This window comes from Equus caballus, chromosome 25 (genome assembly GCF_041296265.1).
Source record: "Equus caballus isolate H_3958 breed thoroughbred chromosome 25, TB-T2T, whole genome shotgun sequence".
Taxonomy (NCBI): domain Eukaryota; kingdom Metazoa; phylum Chordata; class Mammalia; order Perissodactyla; family Equidae; genus Equus; species Equus caballus.
The window spans coordinates 7,711,766-7,728,287 of record NC_091708.1 but is presented as its reverse complement, the minus strand read 5'-3'; the positions used below and the strand labels follow the sequence as shown (position 1 = coordinate 7,728,287).

The window sequence follows — 16,522 nt, the reverse complement described above, 5'->3', positions numbered from 1 at the left end:
TGGTCACACACATCACCCCACTGTTGAGGATGACTAAGAGGCATAGGATGTGGGTGTTTATGCAGGCCCATTTCAATAATGGAAACAAATCCCACATAAAGTGATCAATGATATTGAGGCCACAGAATTTATTTGGTACATGAAGAAAAGCTGTATCTCTCTGTGCATGGATCATCCTACCAAGGCCCCACCCAGGAGCAGACAGCAGACCCGAGAGCTAATGATGGTCATGTAGTGCAGGGGCCTACAGATGGCCACATAGTGGTCACAGGCCATCACAATGAGAAGGGTGATCCCCACACCACCAAAGAAATGCTCTGCAAAGAGCTGGGCCATGCAGCCTTTGAGGGAGATGGTAGTGCCCTCAGAGAAGGAGTCTACAATCATTTTGGGGGCAATGACAGAAGAGGAGGTGGCATCCATGAGGGACAAGGAAGTAAGGAAAAACTCATAGGTGATCTCAGACTCTGACTTGTGACCATGGTGGCCAGAATGTATAGGTTTTCCAAAACTGTGGACACGCACATGATGAGAAGCACAACAGAGTATATTCTGCTGCTCTGGATTCTTTGTAATGTGCAAAAGAATGAATTCTGTCACATTATTAGGAGTCTCCATTTATTGTGGGCTTATACAAGAACATTGTTCTGAGCTTGAAAATCTACAAAAGTATCATATCTTTAATTAGTAGTCACTGAGTGTATTGCACATTTTTGCACTCTTTGCCACACCTCTTTTTTGTTTGTGTGAGTAAGATTGGCCCTGAGCCAATATCCTCTTTTTGTTTGAGTAAGATTGTTGCGGAGCTAACATCTGTGCTGATCTTCCTCTGTTATGTGGGATATCGCCACAGGGTGGCTTGACCAGCAGTGCTAGGTCTGTGCCCAGGATCTGAACCTGTAAACCTCAGGCCACCAAAGTGGAGCACATGAACTTAACCACTATGCCAGCAGGGCGGCCCCTATCACACCCATTTAACCTACCTTTTTCTCCAGCCATTGATACAGCAACCAGCTGCTAACAATTATAGCCTAAACAACTTGATCCTACTGCTCCCCTGAAAACACCTCTTCGCACCAGTATGTCTCTTGCTTTCTCTCTTGATACTTGCTGCCTTAGACACTTAGAAGACCCTGCTTCATTATTCTGATGTGTACGTACACCTGGAAAGATGAAGGAATTAACCCACCTTAAGGAAACCTTGGATCATTAGTAGATAGAAGCCAGTGGATAAATGATGACCAGCTTAACACAATCTTGGATTAACTTTCTTCCCTCCCCTGTTACACTCTCCCCATTTACTGCCTCCTGTATGTTTTCCAAAATAAAGTATCTACATGCAAGCCCTTCTCTTACCTTCTGCTTTCTGGAAACCTCAGACTAGGAAGACTACCTCCACTTATCACTGGGCACACCCAAGAACCTGGAGCATTTTGAGTAAATTCTCATTAATTTATTCCACATACTTGTTGAGCACTGGCTAGTTGAAGAACCTGTAAGACAGGTCATGTCCCAAGGACTCTCCATTTACTAACAACTGTACTCTTTCCATCTATTCCTCTTCCTTCTTAAGCTGGATTATTATTATTGTTACATATTGCTAATATTCAGTAACTCCCTACTGTCTCAGCCAGTGGATTATCTTATGAGACATTTTCTTTATTTTAGAGATAAGATCCTGAGACTTAAAGGAATGAACAAGCTGACACTAAGTTCTCACGACTAGTAAACATTGAAGCCAAATTCAAATCCAGCTTTTTCTGATTCAGATTCAATACCAATAACAAACTATACTACTTCTCTGTTGACAATATCTAGTGTTCAATGTGAAAGAGCCACTGTGACTCGTGACAATTTCGTTTTTATAACAATCCCTTGAGATAGATTTATACTTTCTGTGGTTGTTACGCTAAACAACTCTACAATAAAATTCAAGAACAATTCCACGATAAAGAGGATGTTCCAGTTATATATACACATATATAAATCCAATCTGAAACTAGAAGTTACAACCATTAACTAAGCTTCCAAGGTTCTATCATTTTTCATATATGCTGATTAAAGTAAATAAAACCTTAAGTCTCTTTGCTCCAGGAAGACCCAGATCCAACTTATCTGACAGTCTCTGCACATGAGTCTGAATCAGAGTCAATAATTTATTCCATTTTTCCTTGTGAAGGGGTGCTCACAGATGAAATAAAGAATTCTAAAGAATAATCAAAATATCAATAAAACAACTCAGTTAATTTACACCGTGTACCATCAAAGTGCTAGGTATGTTGCATGCATGATTGCATTTATTTTTTGTATCACATGAGATATGTACTATCACAAATGCTATCTTGAGGATGAGGAAACTGAGACTTGGAGACATTAAACATCTCATCTAAAATAATTGAGGATTAGGAATCCAGGTAATCTCATTTCATAACATGAGTTCTTACCCATTACACTATACCACTGAAGATGTGAACAATGGGTTCACTAGCTAAACACAATTGTTGCTGCCACCAAATGATATGGTAAAAGAACTGTTTCAGGAGCATAGGGTACTTAAGCAGAGGCTGTCTGTCCCTTGGTGAGAATATATTAGAGACTACCACTTCAAATGGGGATGTAAACTATGCATTCTCTAAGACTCACCTAAATATTCAAAGACGCATTCTTAGAATTATCCTTCTTACTAAGTGAAGTCTACAGCTTCCTGACACTCTTTGCAAATCTACCATATGGATTAACCCTCTCTCCCATCTCCAGCCCAAGAACTTCGAAAGTTCTTTAACAGCATTAATGAAGGAGAAGGAACACATTCTTAGATATCAAAGTAACTAGGTTTTATTCCAGGTTTCCCTCTAACTGCCAGGATATGCTGTTACATTGCTCACTACTCTGGGTCTCAGTTTCCTCATCTGGAGAATGAGACAGTTGTAATAAATGAGAAAAATGCTAGGGCTTCAAATAAGCCATATCAGGGACTCTCTCCCTTTCAAACACAGCAACATGGCTCTTATCTAGATTAAATGCTTACACTTCCAAGTAAGATTTCCTTTGAACCATCTCATGACTTAAAATATTCCAAAACCAAATGCACTAGAAAGGATAATAATCCCCTTCTGTCTTAAAATCTGTGAATTCCTCACAAATTTCTTTTGACTACTACTACACTTCTCAACTTCTCAATCTGATATTCGAGACCGTCCCCCATGTAATAAACTTCATAATTTTATATCTCCTTCCCACTGCAGACAAATCTACCTCTTGCTGCCAGAACACACATCTCAATCTCTTTAGTACAGTGGGAAAGGCCATAGGTTTAGAATGAGCAATTTTAGTTCTCCATCTCAGTCAGGCCACTGACTGACTATATAACCTTCAAATCCTGCAAAAATAAAAGAATACAATAGAAATTAAAGTCAACATGTTTCAAGTAGTTATTATTTGAGGGTACTATGTTAAGAGCTGCAGGATTTTCTCTTATAATTCTAACAAAAGCCATATGAGAGGGGAACGAGTATTATCCTGATTTTCTGAAGCATTGGATAAGGTTTAGAGACCTTGTGCAAGTTGCTCAAAGCCTTTTGGTGTGTATGTGATTGAGTTAATGGCACCGTGGTTCATATATTTAACCACCATGTTCTACAACCCCTTTAAGAATTGTATGTCCTGCCTCACAACACTTCCATGAGGATCAAGGGAAGTAACAGGCAGGAGAATGTTTGGGGAGTACTATTCAAATATCCGTCATGCTTATTTTCCATTCCTATAAGCTTCTGATTTTTTGCTACCTCTGTCTATGTAGTCTGATATCAACACATCCATTACCACTTCTCCTTCATACCTCTCTTCCTCCCCAGTGCTCCCTTCACCACTGCCATCCTGAATATTTGTTCCCTACATTTTAATAGGTTGCATATCAGCAATAATTCAATCATCTTATAATTTTTTAAAAATTTTATGTTGGTTTTATCTCCTTAGGTGGATGCTTAAGGATAGCTAATTTATTCTCTTTCCACCAAATTTCTAATGGTGTGCTATGTACACTCTTGTCATTGAATTAAATTTAATTAAATCCATGATATTGAATTCAACCAAAGAAAACTGCATTGAACCATGGGGACCAAGCAATGCTGGTGCCAGTCTCCGCCTCCAGAAATGAGAGAACTTTGTTGTCAGAGCCTGGCTGCTATTCCTTTGGCATTCAGGATCAAATATCCCATTTACGATCCTTCATCTTTATCATTTCTACTCCTAGACATGCTTTAGCCAAACCCAAGAGCTGAACCACACCTTGGACTTCCAGTTCAGTATGAATCACTCCCATCAGATACTTTTTGTAATAGTATCTTTTTCTTTCCAGTATTCCTGTGAAATACCATCACTCAAGAGATTGTTCATATAAAGAAGTGAGAAATTACATTTCTTCAATTATCTAATTATTACCTAGATAGTACATATTTCTCATGTAATAGCGTATCCCTTAGTCTGAGGGATACAAGGAAATACCCTGTCTATAAAGAGGGAGAAAGAATGAGCACTCATGAAACAGTGCATGTTGGTATAAGTTCTGGAGGGAAACTATCAGTATAGTATGATCTATAGATTTCAAAGATGATGAAATGACTTAGTCCTTGACATGAGAATTTAGAAAATTCTAAATTTATAAACTTGTAATTTAGAAAGTGAACAAGAATGACATCAGCGTGAGCAAGACCTAAAGAAAGAAAAGAAAAACATAGTTTACAGAGTGAAATATATGGACTTTGACATTACAAAACCGGATTTTATTATGGACCTTTCAGGGGTGTAATTAACCAGAAGTTATATATTCTCTCTAAATCTTAGGTGCTTTTTGCAGAGTTGTTGTATTAAACATATTAAGTTCCTAGCATTATAATTTAAATTTTAATTTTTAAACTTATAAACATTAAAATGTGATAGAAATATTAACTTAAATTATAGTTTAAATGTTTAGTAAACATTATAATGCTTGGTTTGGTTGTGTGCCTCATAAAACTTATTTACCCTGACTAGCACAAGGCACAAGTTCCTTGAACATATGTGATTAGGTGGACTGGAGTTCAATTGGGAATTGAGTTGTAAGAGCTACAAGATTAAAGAAACACACATAAAATTCCTCATTTTCTATGTACAGTTAATTGTTCCTTCTGAGTTCCTATAACGTGCCAGACAAACTTTCTGTGCCTCAGTTTCATCCTCTATAAAAGAGGAAAGCAATGTTACCCATCCCAAAGGTTTGTCGTAAAGATTAAAGGATTTTACAACATAAAGGGCTTAGATGAGCATCCCCATTTCTTTCCCAGGATGAAGCGAATGATACTGACCACAAATCATTTTAAAATAGATTACCTGCCTTTTTATTTTCAACACATGTGGGTTTGCATTTGCTTCTATTAAATCCTCAGTTGGGTGGCAGGAAATCAGCTCAAGGACTCCTCAACACTAGGCGGGATGTAAGTTTTTGCATTGACATTAAAAGAAATGTTTCCCAAAACCATTTTCTAAAATAGTCCGCAGTTCTTACCAAATACAGAATAGTTTAAACAAAAATAATTTATTTTTATAAATTATAAAAGTTAAACATGGCCCTTGGAAAATATTCTGTATAGGCAGATAGAGTGATAGAAAGTTTAAAGTCACAGGATCACTCCCAACAACAAGTACTCACTTGACCTCCAATAACAAGTTAGTGCATGGTTTTCATATGTGCACCTGTAGGTAGGTATGCTGTGTATGCACAGTCTTGTATTTGTTTTACTCTAGATAAAAGTATATAAAAGTACAATAATATACTAGAATTTTAACTTGGTTTGTATGTGCATTGTGTCAGTTATCTATGAATTTTCCTTCATTTTAATTTCTATATGTTACTCCATTTTATGGTTACACCATAATTCCTTTAATCAGCCCATTTTTGCTTGAAATTTATATTATTTCTAATATTCTACCTTTCGCACAATGCTTCAATGAACATCACTTACGGACTCTTTACTTACTGGTTTGAATATTTCTGTTGGAGAAATTTATGTCACCATCACGTCAAAAGACATGTCTATGTTTAACTTTGATAGATTCTGTAACGTTAGTCTCTCAAAATCCTGAACAGTTTCATTTCCATCGATAGTTTCATTGACAACATAAGCAATAAAGATATGATCAGTATCCGATGAAGCTAAATTACATGCAATGTAATATCTATATGGCCTATGCATTGATTTCCATATCTCACTAATAATAATAATAAATAATTTAGTATATGCTCTCTACCAGAAACTTTATTAGTACTTTATACATGTTTTCTCATTTAATCTTCACATCTGGCTATGTTTGCACAACTTTTATGGCTGAGAAAAAGCAGAATATTTAATTATCTGAAGGCTATACAGTTAGTAAGTGATAGAACCTGAATTTGAATCCAAGAAGCTGACTTTACAGCTGATAGCTGTTTCTTGTGTCTGAATTTCTTATGGATCAAAATAATTTCCTCAATAAAATCCTGGATAACAAGACGTGATAGTGTGTCCAGTGAGCTCCTCTGGGTCAGTGTTTTTAATGAACAATCAGTGGCCCTGTGCTCTTCAGAAGATCTGTGTCCTGGGCACACACATCATCAGTAGTGTACATCTCTAATTAAAGGCACTTAAAGGACTTTTTATGTTTGTAGCCTTCCTAATTCACTTGCCTTTCCTTGAGAAATATGTGGATACGGAATTATCTGTAGTAGCACTTTTATAGGGTCAAAATTACTATATCATTGTAGATAAAAAAAAATCATTGTTTTCTTGGAATGCTTCTGGAGAGAGGGGGCTTAATCCCTGAGCAACCTTTCTTGATTTCACCTCCCCTTCCCTGAGCAAATCATCAGCATCACCCTCAGCACCAGCACCAAAACCATCCTTGTGGGCAGAGCCACGCACAAATAATGTTTGTGCTTTTGTCTGGGGAAACATGAAGTATCATTAACTAATCAAAACAGAGAGAAAATACTACATACTTTTTTTCTCAAAAGTGATTAGTAGAAAAATAAAGGTTAAAGGAAACTAGTACAAGAGGAAAGCAGAAACATATAGATGCAATGCATCTGTATAATAAACACACACACAAAAATGTTGCATGAAAAAAGGGAAATAGAAATCTCCCTGAAACTGTCCTAGACATGCCAGTGAGTCCCATTCCTCCCCGTCCTAAGGGAACATCTCTGAAACATAAACACATTGTTTTATTTGCAAATCTCATGATCTGGAGAGAGGCCAAAAGGTAGACACCTACATTTTGATAATTTATCAAAATAAATTAAAGGAAAAGAAGCTAAAAATTGTTGTTAGCTCAAAGCTCTCCATTCTGAGAGCATAATTTGTGTATATAGATAAAATAGGTGAACTACTGACATATTTTAGGTATAATATAATTATTCACATGTAGGTGATTCAGTTATTTCAATGATTTCAAAATAGTAGTTTAAATTAAAAGAACATGTTTAATGCTCAAGTTTTTAAAATCACCTGCAAAACTTAGTCTGATGATTTCTCCGTGACCTCCAAAAGCCGGTTACCTGATGGTCCCAGGAAGTAGAAGGTGGATATTGTGTAAGTACAGTTTCTGGGATCAGCAGGGTCACCAAAAGCTCTGGCCCCATCCAGGATGTACTCACACAGACTTTTATCTTCAAAAGAGCAGGAAATCATGACACATTAGAGTTTCAATGTAGCAAATCCAAGTGTGGATGCAAGAAGACATGCACTGGAAATAAATCATCCAACCAGTCACTGGGAAGTAATTTTAATAGGACTAGAGTTTCTATTGATTTTACAGAAAGATTTAAAACACATTCTCTAAGTATTCAAGGACTTAAATAGAAAACAACACTTGTGGTTGGCAAAGGAATTTAAATGTCATCAAAATAAGAAAGGTTGCTAAAAAAGACAGCCACTAAGCTGTTCACAAAATCATTTACAGAAATGTTTCTGCCATTTGGCTGCACTTGGAGCTTAATTTGTAAACATTTTCCAATCCACATTTTAGAAGAAAAATAATAAGGCATTCCCCTTTGGGTAATAGACCTGAGCCAAAAGAGGACAGAGTGCCATTTTCAAATGACACAGAATTTCAGTGTGCATCATTTTGATCACTTGCATCATTCCAACTGCATCTTTTTAAGGCTGGTCTCTATTGACTGAGGAGCTAATCACCATACCAGTGAATTCCCATCTACCCCTGCAATGATCCACTTTTACAAGGCACAGAACATCACTGGAGCCTGGACAAGGTGTTGCACCACAAACACAAAACCAGATCATGGTATATGCCATTCAATTATTTGCTCCACAGCTAATCTCTCTCCTTCAATAACAGAATGGCCACACAATGACCCAACTGTCCTGATAATATAAATGAAGAAAAGTCAATAGGATGTATTCTTGGCCACCTAACAAGTAGCAGGTCCAAATTTTTCTATCAACTAATCTGAGATCCTTTCATCTTTTTTTTTTTTCCTGAAGATTGGCACCTGAACTAACAACTGTTGCCAATGTTCTTTTTTTTCCCTTCTTTTGTCTCACCAAATCCCCCCAGTACATAGTTGTACATTTTTAGTTGTGGGTCCTTCTAGTTATGGCATGTGGGATACCACCTCCACACGGCCTGATGAGCAGCGCCATGTCCGTGACCAGGATCCGAACCAGTGAAACCCTCGGCCGTGGAAGCGGAGCGAGCAAACTTAACCACTCAGCCACGGGGACAGCCCCAAGCTCTTTCATCTTTTGAGACTATTATTAAAATTGTGTCACATCTAACTGCAGGACAGTTGCTATTACTAAGTATTAAAAAGTGCACTTCAGCCAGAAAAAATAAGGACAAAATTTTTTCTCATTCCTTAACAATTAGTTTTCTCAAATGACTAGTTTTCAATTCAGAAACGGTTGGGGTTATAGTCTTCATTTCTTTTTCCACCTTTAATAGTAAAATTATCAATATCCTACATATGCAATGTACTTTGGAGATTATAACTGTTTCATTAACGTATTTGACCATATACCTGGGAAGTCTCCTGAGAAGAAAACAGCCTCTCGATTTTCCCAGATATGATCCTCACAGGTCCAAGATCTGTGCTTGGATTGTCTTTACCAACGTGCTGACATCACTCCATGTTCTTATCTAACCATGGGCTAGGCAGTTCTCCTCAATCTTTTCTTGTCATTATTGCCCCCTTAAGCCTCTGTTTTAGACACTTCATTCCTGTAATCACCCACCCTAAAATTTTAACATCATAGATATATTATTTATGTACTTAATGTATTTCTGTGATTTATATATTAAAAAGTGTGATATTTTCATCTCTCAAGAAACTGTTTTTACCTACCAGGGAGAGATAGCATCCCCATTGCAAATGCATGTGTTAGAGTAATTTACTCATAAAAAGAAAGGAGGGTACACAATGAAGTTATATAAACTTGGGCCTAACTAAAATTCTAGCTGTACTTCAAACAACTACACAATTCTTCTCTTCTGCATCACCCCCTTGATAAAACGTGTTTATCATTCTTATTAGTAACACAATTACATTTTTCATTTGTCACCTTATTATCCACATATTCCCCACTGGAATTTAAGTTTCATACAAATGCAACACTAGTCTGTAGTATTCAACATTGTATTCCCAGTCCCCAGAACTCTCTAGTACATTGTAGTTATTGAAGAATATTTTTTGGATAAAAGAAATCAGTGAAAATTTCCTGAACTTAAATGACTGTGGAGCCAGTTTTCAAGTAATAAATATTAACACTATGGGAAAACAATGGGAAAAGCCCTATAGAAACAACATTTAGCTCTTTAGGGTGCTACACTCCTGCCCAAACAGAGTATCACTCTCCTGAGTGACTGAGCTGTTTATTCTTTCCCCAAACATCTCTCTCACTCATGTGTCGCTTTCTTTGAAATTCACCCATTTGAATTTCATTTCTTTAGCTCATTGGATCACACTTTTCATGATGCACATAAAAGGGAATATATCTTTGGAAATGAGATCATCAGATGGCTTTTCTCCGGCATAAGAAGAATCAAGAGAGTGCAAGTAACCTAGGAAACAGAGGTCAAGGTATGGATGAAGGAAGAAAGTGGCCCCCAAAATGAGCAAATAATGCCTCAAGGGCAGTCTGCACAATGTGGTCAAGGATTGGTTCTGTGTTTTGATATTTTCACATCATGCTAGCAAGGAGTACTGCGAAGTGAGAAGAGTAGACAAGGCAGAGTCTAAAAGATTTGATATTGTTGCTTAACCTCATTAACTCTCATTTTCTTCTTGTATAAAATGGAGAAAAGTCCTTTCTAATAAAGAAAGTAAAGCCTTTTACTTTCTAATAAAACTTGTTGCTACACTAAGAGAGTTAAAGCATGTAGAGAATCTATCAAAATGTGTACCTCATAGTTGGCCTTCAACAAGCATTAGCTCACTGCCCTCCCTTAATGCCTAATATTTTCATTGAATGAAAATGTCATAAAAACCAAAGTATCCCTATACAATAGATCTAAATTTAATTTTTCTTATTATTTTTGGATTAAATATACTCATTTCCTCATGTGTTGTTTTAAGTATGAGAAAAAAATCAGATAGCAGTTGGCTTTCATGAGAGAGTCCTGATGATGAGTGCAAAGAAACATCTTAACATTCCTTAAAATTGTTCACAAACCAGCAAGATTCCACCTACTGAGAATATATAACTGCCTCACATTTCCTCATTCAGTTCTTACACCTTCTGGGTTTGCCTTGACAATTTATAGTCTGTGTCTTGTTAATCTTGTCACGCCTCCACTGAGCACTCACGGTCACCCCTAAGACAAATCATTGGCCTTAGTTTTTCTCTTCAAGTCATCTCTTTTGTCTTAGAGTAGAAATGACACTTTTTCCTATCCTTACACCTGGCTTATATTCATCTCCTGACAGTCAAAATGAACCATGTCATTTAATCTAGGTTCTGTTGAAATGTTTAATTTTCATCAGCGATTGCAAACTTGATCATTTTTAATAGATTAAGTGCTGTTTATATTATCTTCCAGGCTTAGACTTTGTGAGAAAATGTTCTATATCTTATGAACTTTAGACAGTCAGGTATAAGTTAGAACACACAATCACCCCAAAGAACAGGTATACCATGCTCTGGCATCACTGTATAGTCAAATTACATAGCTCCGTATGACTAGTGAATTTGAAAAAAAGGACATTTGTGAGAACTAACACAAGTTTGACTCTTATAGTTATAGAAGCTTTGATTTATAAAATATTATATATTAATGTAAAATGACCTGATATGTCCCACATGCATAGAGCAGCATTACCACTTAAAGATATTGCTACATTTGACATAAGGCTACAACAAATTTTACACCATCTTTCTTGAAGGATAAAGTGAATCATTAAGACTGCAGAAAAGTTCCTTTCCTATATACAACAACATACCACAGACAACTGTGCTTTATGTGAAAGAAAGTAGGACTGAGATTTAGAAGACTTGGATTCAAATTTTGTAGTTGAAACTCCTGGATGTGTGACTTGAGGCAAATAAATTAGTAAATCTCTCTCGACTTCAATTTGCTACTCTGTAAAATGGGGACAGTAATAATGGGACTACCAATTTACTACAGGGATAAGTCACCTAAATGAAGTGAATATGCCTGATAGATAATAAAGTGCTCATTTAATGTAAATATATGTATCACATCTACAAAGCAATAGCTTTGGATCCTGGCCATATGCCTTTTTGCTCAGATTAAGTAAAAGAATGTTTATCCTTGTTCCTTCAAATGGCTTCTCAAGTCTTGGTAAGGGGAAAAAAAAAAACTTTTATATTCAAGAACAACGGTGAGTCATAAGGATATTTAAGAAAATAAGACCAAATTAAGATTAATTTCAAAATTTCTGGCTTAATTTTTGTGCCAAGGAAAAATAGCAGAGATCCATTATAAATTACCCTTCTTCCTTTTGTGTGGCCCTCTTTTTGCTTTTGATAAATTCATAGTGTCAAAAAAAATCTTCAGTGATTCTTTCACTTCCCAGCAGTCCCTGTACATCTATCAAAGAATATCTATCCTCTTTTTTGCTTTACCAAAGGCTAAGCCAAAAGAAAAGAAGTTCTGAGATGAAGATTCTATGGAAAAGCCAACTCCATCCCAGTCACATACATGTGAACATTCAGTAAAGGAGCAGCGAGCCTGGAGGAAGCATCCTCTAGGATCATCACACTATGTGTTTATGGTTGTTCTTCTGCTACATCGCCTGAACCTATGCACATGAGCATTGGTGCCATGGTAACGTACATTAAAGCACCTGTCAGAGGGCTTGGCCACTATTAATTACTCAATGAACATTAGTATCTGGGACTTCTTTTTCTGTCAGTGATCTTTAAAATTTGTTGATGTTCTTGCACAGTTCATGACAGATGTAATCCTCCCTATTTATATACATCATCACCTTCTTGGGGTGAACAGCCTAAGTTATTCTCATCTTCAACAAAATCCTTGGGGCATTTTTTTCTTTTTGCCTTAAAACAATACAAATTTATTCTCTTATAGTTCTCTTCAGAAATCAGAAATGAGTCTTATGGGGCTAAAACCAAGACATTGACAGAGCTGATTATTCTGAAGCCTCGGGGAAAGAATTCCTTTCCTTACCTTTTCCACCTTTTAAAGGCCACCTGCATTCTTGGCTCATAGCCCAGCATCACATCACGTGTTCTCCTTCTGCTGCTGTTGTGACATTGCTTTTTCCTTCTATCATCAATTCTCCCTTTGCCTCTCTCTTTTTTTTTTTTTAATTTATTTTGTTGGGGATATATTGGCTTATAATATTATGTAAGTTACAGGTGTACATTATTATATTTCATTTTCTTTATTGGCTGCATCATATTCACCACCAATAGTCTAGTTTTTATACATCACCATACATGTGTGCCCCTTTACCACTTTCACCCTCCCTCATTCCCCACTCCTCTAGTAATCAATAGTCTGTTCTTGTTATGTATGTGTTTGATTACCTTCCACAAATGAGTGTAATCATATGGTACTTGTCTCCCCTTATGTCATGTTTTACCTCCGTGTTTCTCATTCTCTAAATGATAGGATTTAATACGGGAATGAGGATTGCAAAGAATACAGTCACTAACTTGACCACAGGGTATGTGGCCACAGGACACATGCAGGTGAATATCCAAGGCACAGAAAGAGTACAGCTACAGTAAAGTGGGAGCCACAAGGTGGGAGGTATTTGTTTCATCCTTTGGAGCCATAGGACCTGAGGGAGGTCAGGATGGCTATGAAAGAGATGAGCAGCATGGAAAAAATAAGCAAGCACACTGCCCCACTGTTGGTTACCACAACCATTCCGAGCCTGTAGGAGTCCCTGCAGGCAAGTTTCAGCAACGGGAAGAGATTGCACATGAAGTGGTCAATGACATTGGGACCACAGAAGGGCAAGTCAAGCATGAAAAGAATCTGCACAGTAGGGTGCAGGAACCCCCTGATCTAGGCCACTACCACCAGGAGGTGGCACAGCCCCTGTTGCACGAGGTCATATGGTACAGAGGCCTGCAGATGGCCACATAGCTATCATAGACCACGACAATGAGGAGGAGGATTTCTGATCCTCCAAGAAAGTGCTCTACAAAGAGCTGAATCAGGCAGCCCCTGATGAAAATGGTTCTTCTCTGGCACAGCCGGTGGGTGTTCATCTTTGGAGTGGTGACAGAGGGATAGGAGGCATCTATAAAGGACAAGTAAGTAAGAGAGAAGTACATGGGAGCTGAAAGTGTGATGCTGAGGGAGATGGTGATGACAATGAGCAAATGGGCCAGCACGGTAAATAGAAAAATGAACAAAAAGACAATGAAGAGTATTTTCTGCAAGTCTGGATTCTGTGTGAGTCCTAAGAGAATAAATTCAGTCATATTGTTGGGAGGTGTGAGATGATCCACTCAGGAAGTAACACCTTCCTACCACCTACATTACCTACAAAGGGATGAAAAAAAATCCCTAATAATCATGAAGGGGTTGTAGTCTGTATTTCACAGTACAAAAATAGAGTAGTCACTGTAAACATGGAGCATGTCCTTGGCACTCTTTGCCCCAGTAACTGTTTCACTTCTTCCTCATTACCTCCATGTTGCTTTCAATCTATTCAGACACCTAGTACCTGTCAGCTATAAAACCTCTATAGGGAAACATTTGACATGTGGTTTACTGAGAAAATGCTATATATCTGACATCTAGATTCTCCTGGTTCCAGCTCTATGACCGTTTTTTGTGTGAGGAGATTTTGCCCTGAGCTAACATCTGTTGTGAATTCTCCTCTATTTTTTTTCCCCTTGAGGAAGATTAGCCCTGAGCTAACGTCTGTGCTGATCTTCCTCTATTATGTATGTGGGGTGCCTCCAGAGCATGGCAAATGAATGGAATACCTCTGCACTTGGGATCTGAACCTGAGAACCCAGGCCTCCAAAGTAGAATGCGTGGAATTTTAACCACTTGGCCATGGGACTGGCCCCCTCCAACTTTGTGACTTTGCTTAGTTATTTTGATGTGCTGTGCTTCCAAACCCTCCTCTGTGTCTGTGAGCTTACAAATCACAAATCTCAGATAGATTTTATAAGGTAAAAGTCATTCCCACTTCCAGGAGAATTTACATTTGAACCCACGGCTCTAACTGTGGAAAGAAAGATGTGGTCAATAACTATTTGTCAGAAGTAGACAGATCAGGGAAACAAATAAGTCATGGGTGACACACACTCCCTAGTACCTACCAAAACACTATGCTATTCACGTGTGTTTTCTTGCTGTGCCTACCACAGTGCCTGTCGTAACATCTGCAATGCCTGGCACCTATTGGGTAATGAATAAATGCTGGGTGAATTATCACACTTCCTACATCTTCATTTGTAAAAATATGCATTCTTCCCCAGCTATAAACCTAGGAATTCCAGCCTTATCATCCTCCCACTCTATTTATCACTACTCTCTACTTTATGAGAAACAAACTTTTGAAAGGAAGCTGCCTTCCAGTTTAATAGTTTCTGACACACTTTATAGGGTAAGTAGGAAAATATTAATTGCCTTAAGGAAAGAGTATGTTATTGGGTCATTTTACTTTTAAGATAACTATAGTGTTTGTTAATTAATAGTTTTTATTCTTCAAAATTCTGTTCCAAATACAATTTAACATAGTGGCATTCAGGAAATTTCCAGCTTCAGTAGACAGGGATAAAAAAATTCTTGGGTAGGTGTTCAATACATAAGGATCTATCAAGCAAAGGACACCCTTATTTTTAAACCTGTAAAAATAGAAACTTAGTGTGGAGAACAGAAAGAAAGAGTCTGCTAAATAAAGTTCTCTACATATATACACACAGACACAAACACATTTAAAATCTATTACTTACTATAAGTACCTATTACATGTCCACTCAGTCAATTTATTGGACACTTGCTATGTATATTAACCTATATATGTCCACACAAAGTCTTAAAAAGTGTTCCTGTTAAATACCTTTGGAAATCCCCCCCAACATTTTATTACAAATGGCAGCAGGTCATCCATCCATGAGATCCTCTCACTCCTTTGTGTGTCTGCCATATGCATTCTCACATCATCTTCTCCCAACCTCCATAACATCCATCATCCATCATTCCTGGTTATAGGAAATCACTTTACTAATAGAATGAGGAGCTTTGGGGACATAAATTTCCCAAAGGAAAGAAAAGAGGAAACATAAATATAAGAAATTGTACTCTGCAAAAATGTTTCTTTTCCTTTCAAAGATAGTGGAAAAGAACATTACTATTTAATTATCCAAAATAGAGATCTTATACTTATATGAGAACAAAGTGCATAGCTTTGCTGCATTTTCTTATTCTGAGGTGAACTCTCCAACAGATCAGAAAAGAGTATAGTGACATAAATTAAAAATAAGATATAATTAATAAAAGTGATTTAGAAATAACTATGAAGAAATACAAATTACTTTCTCCTTTTTCTTTGACTCCACAATAACCTTTCTAGGAATAAACCTTAAAGGAAAATATTTTTAAAAGAGAAAAAAATTATGTATAAATATTTTAAATACAATGATTAAAAGCTGTGGAAAATGAGAAACTACATGGAAATTCCAACATTAGAGAAATGGATAAGTAAAATATAGTGAATATATTTGAATAATATGTAGTTTTCAATAGAGATTTTTTAAAAATTATGAGATATCACAGCAAAATTTTTATATTGTAATATTAAGTGGGGAAAAACTTGGATGCAAACTTGAATAGGTAATACGATTCTAACTATTTTAAATATATATCAATAGGCACAAAAGACCTCAAAATATTTTTACTCCTAAGTTGGTAGTACTGTCATTTATTCTATCTTTCTTGATACCTGACATGCTGAAGAAGAGATTTAAACCTCAGATTGGTGGGGGTGAGGGGTAATTATATGACTTGTAAGATCCATTGAAATCTCAGATTCTAT

The 16,522-nt window shown here is 36.9% G+C and overlaps 1 pseudogene; it reads right to left on the bottom strand.

Annotated features, from left to right (window-relative positions):
* Positions 1-171: 171 nt before the first annotated feature.
* On the bottom strand, positions 172-15,684 carry LOC138920830 (olfactory receptor 4C46-like; annotated as a pseudogene).
* Between the last annotated feature and the right edge of the window lie 838 nt (positions 15,685-16,522).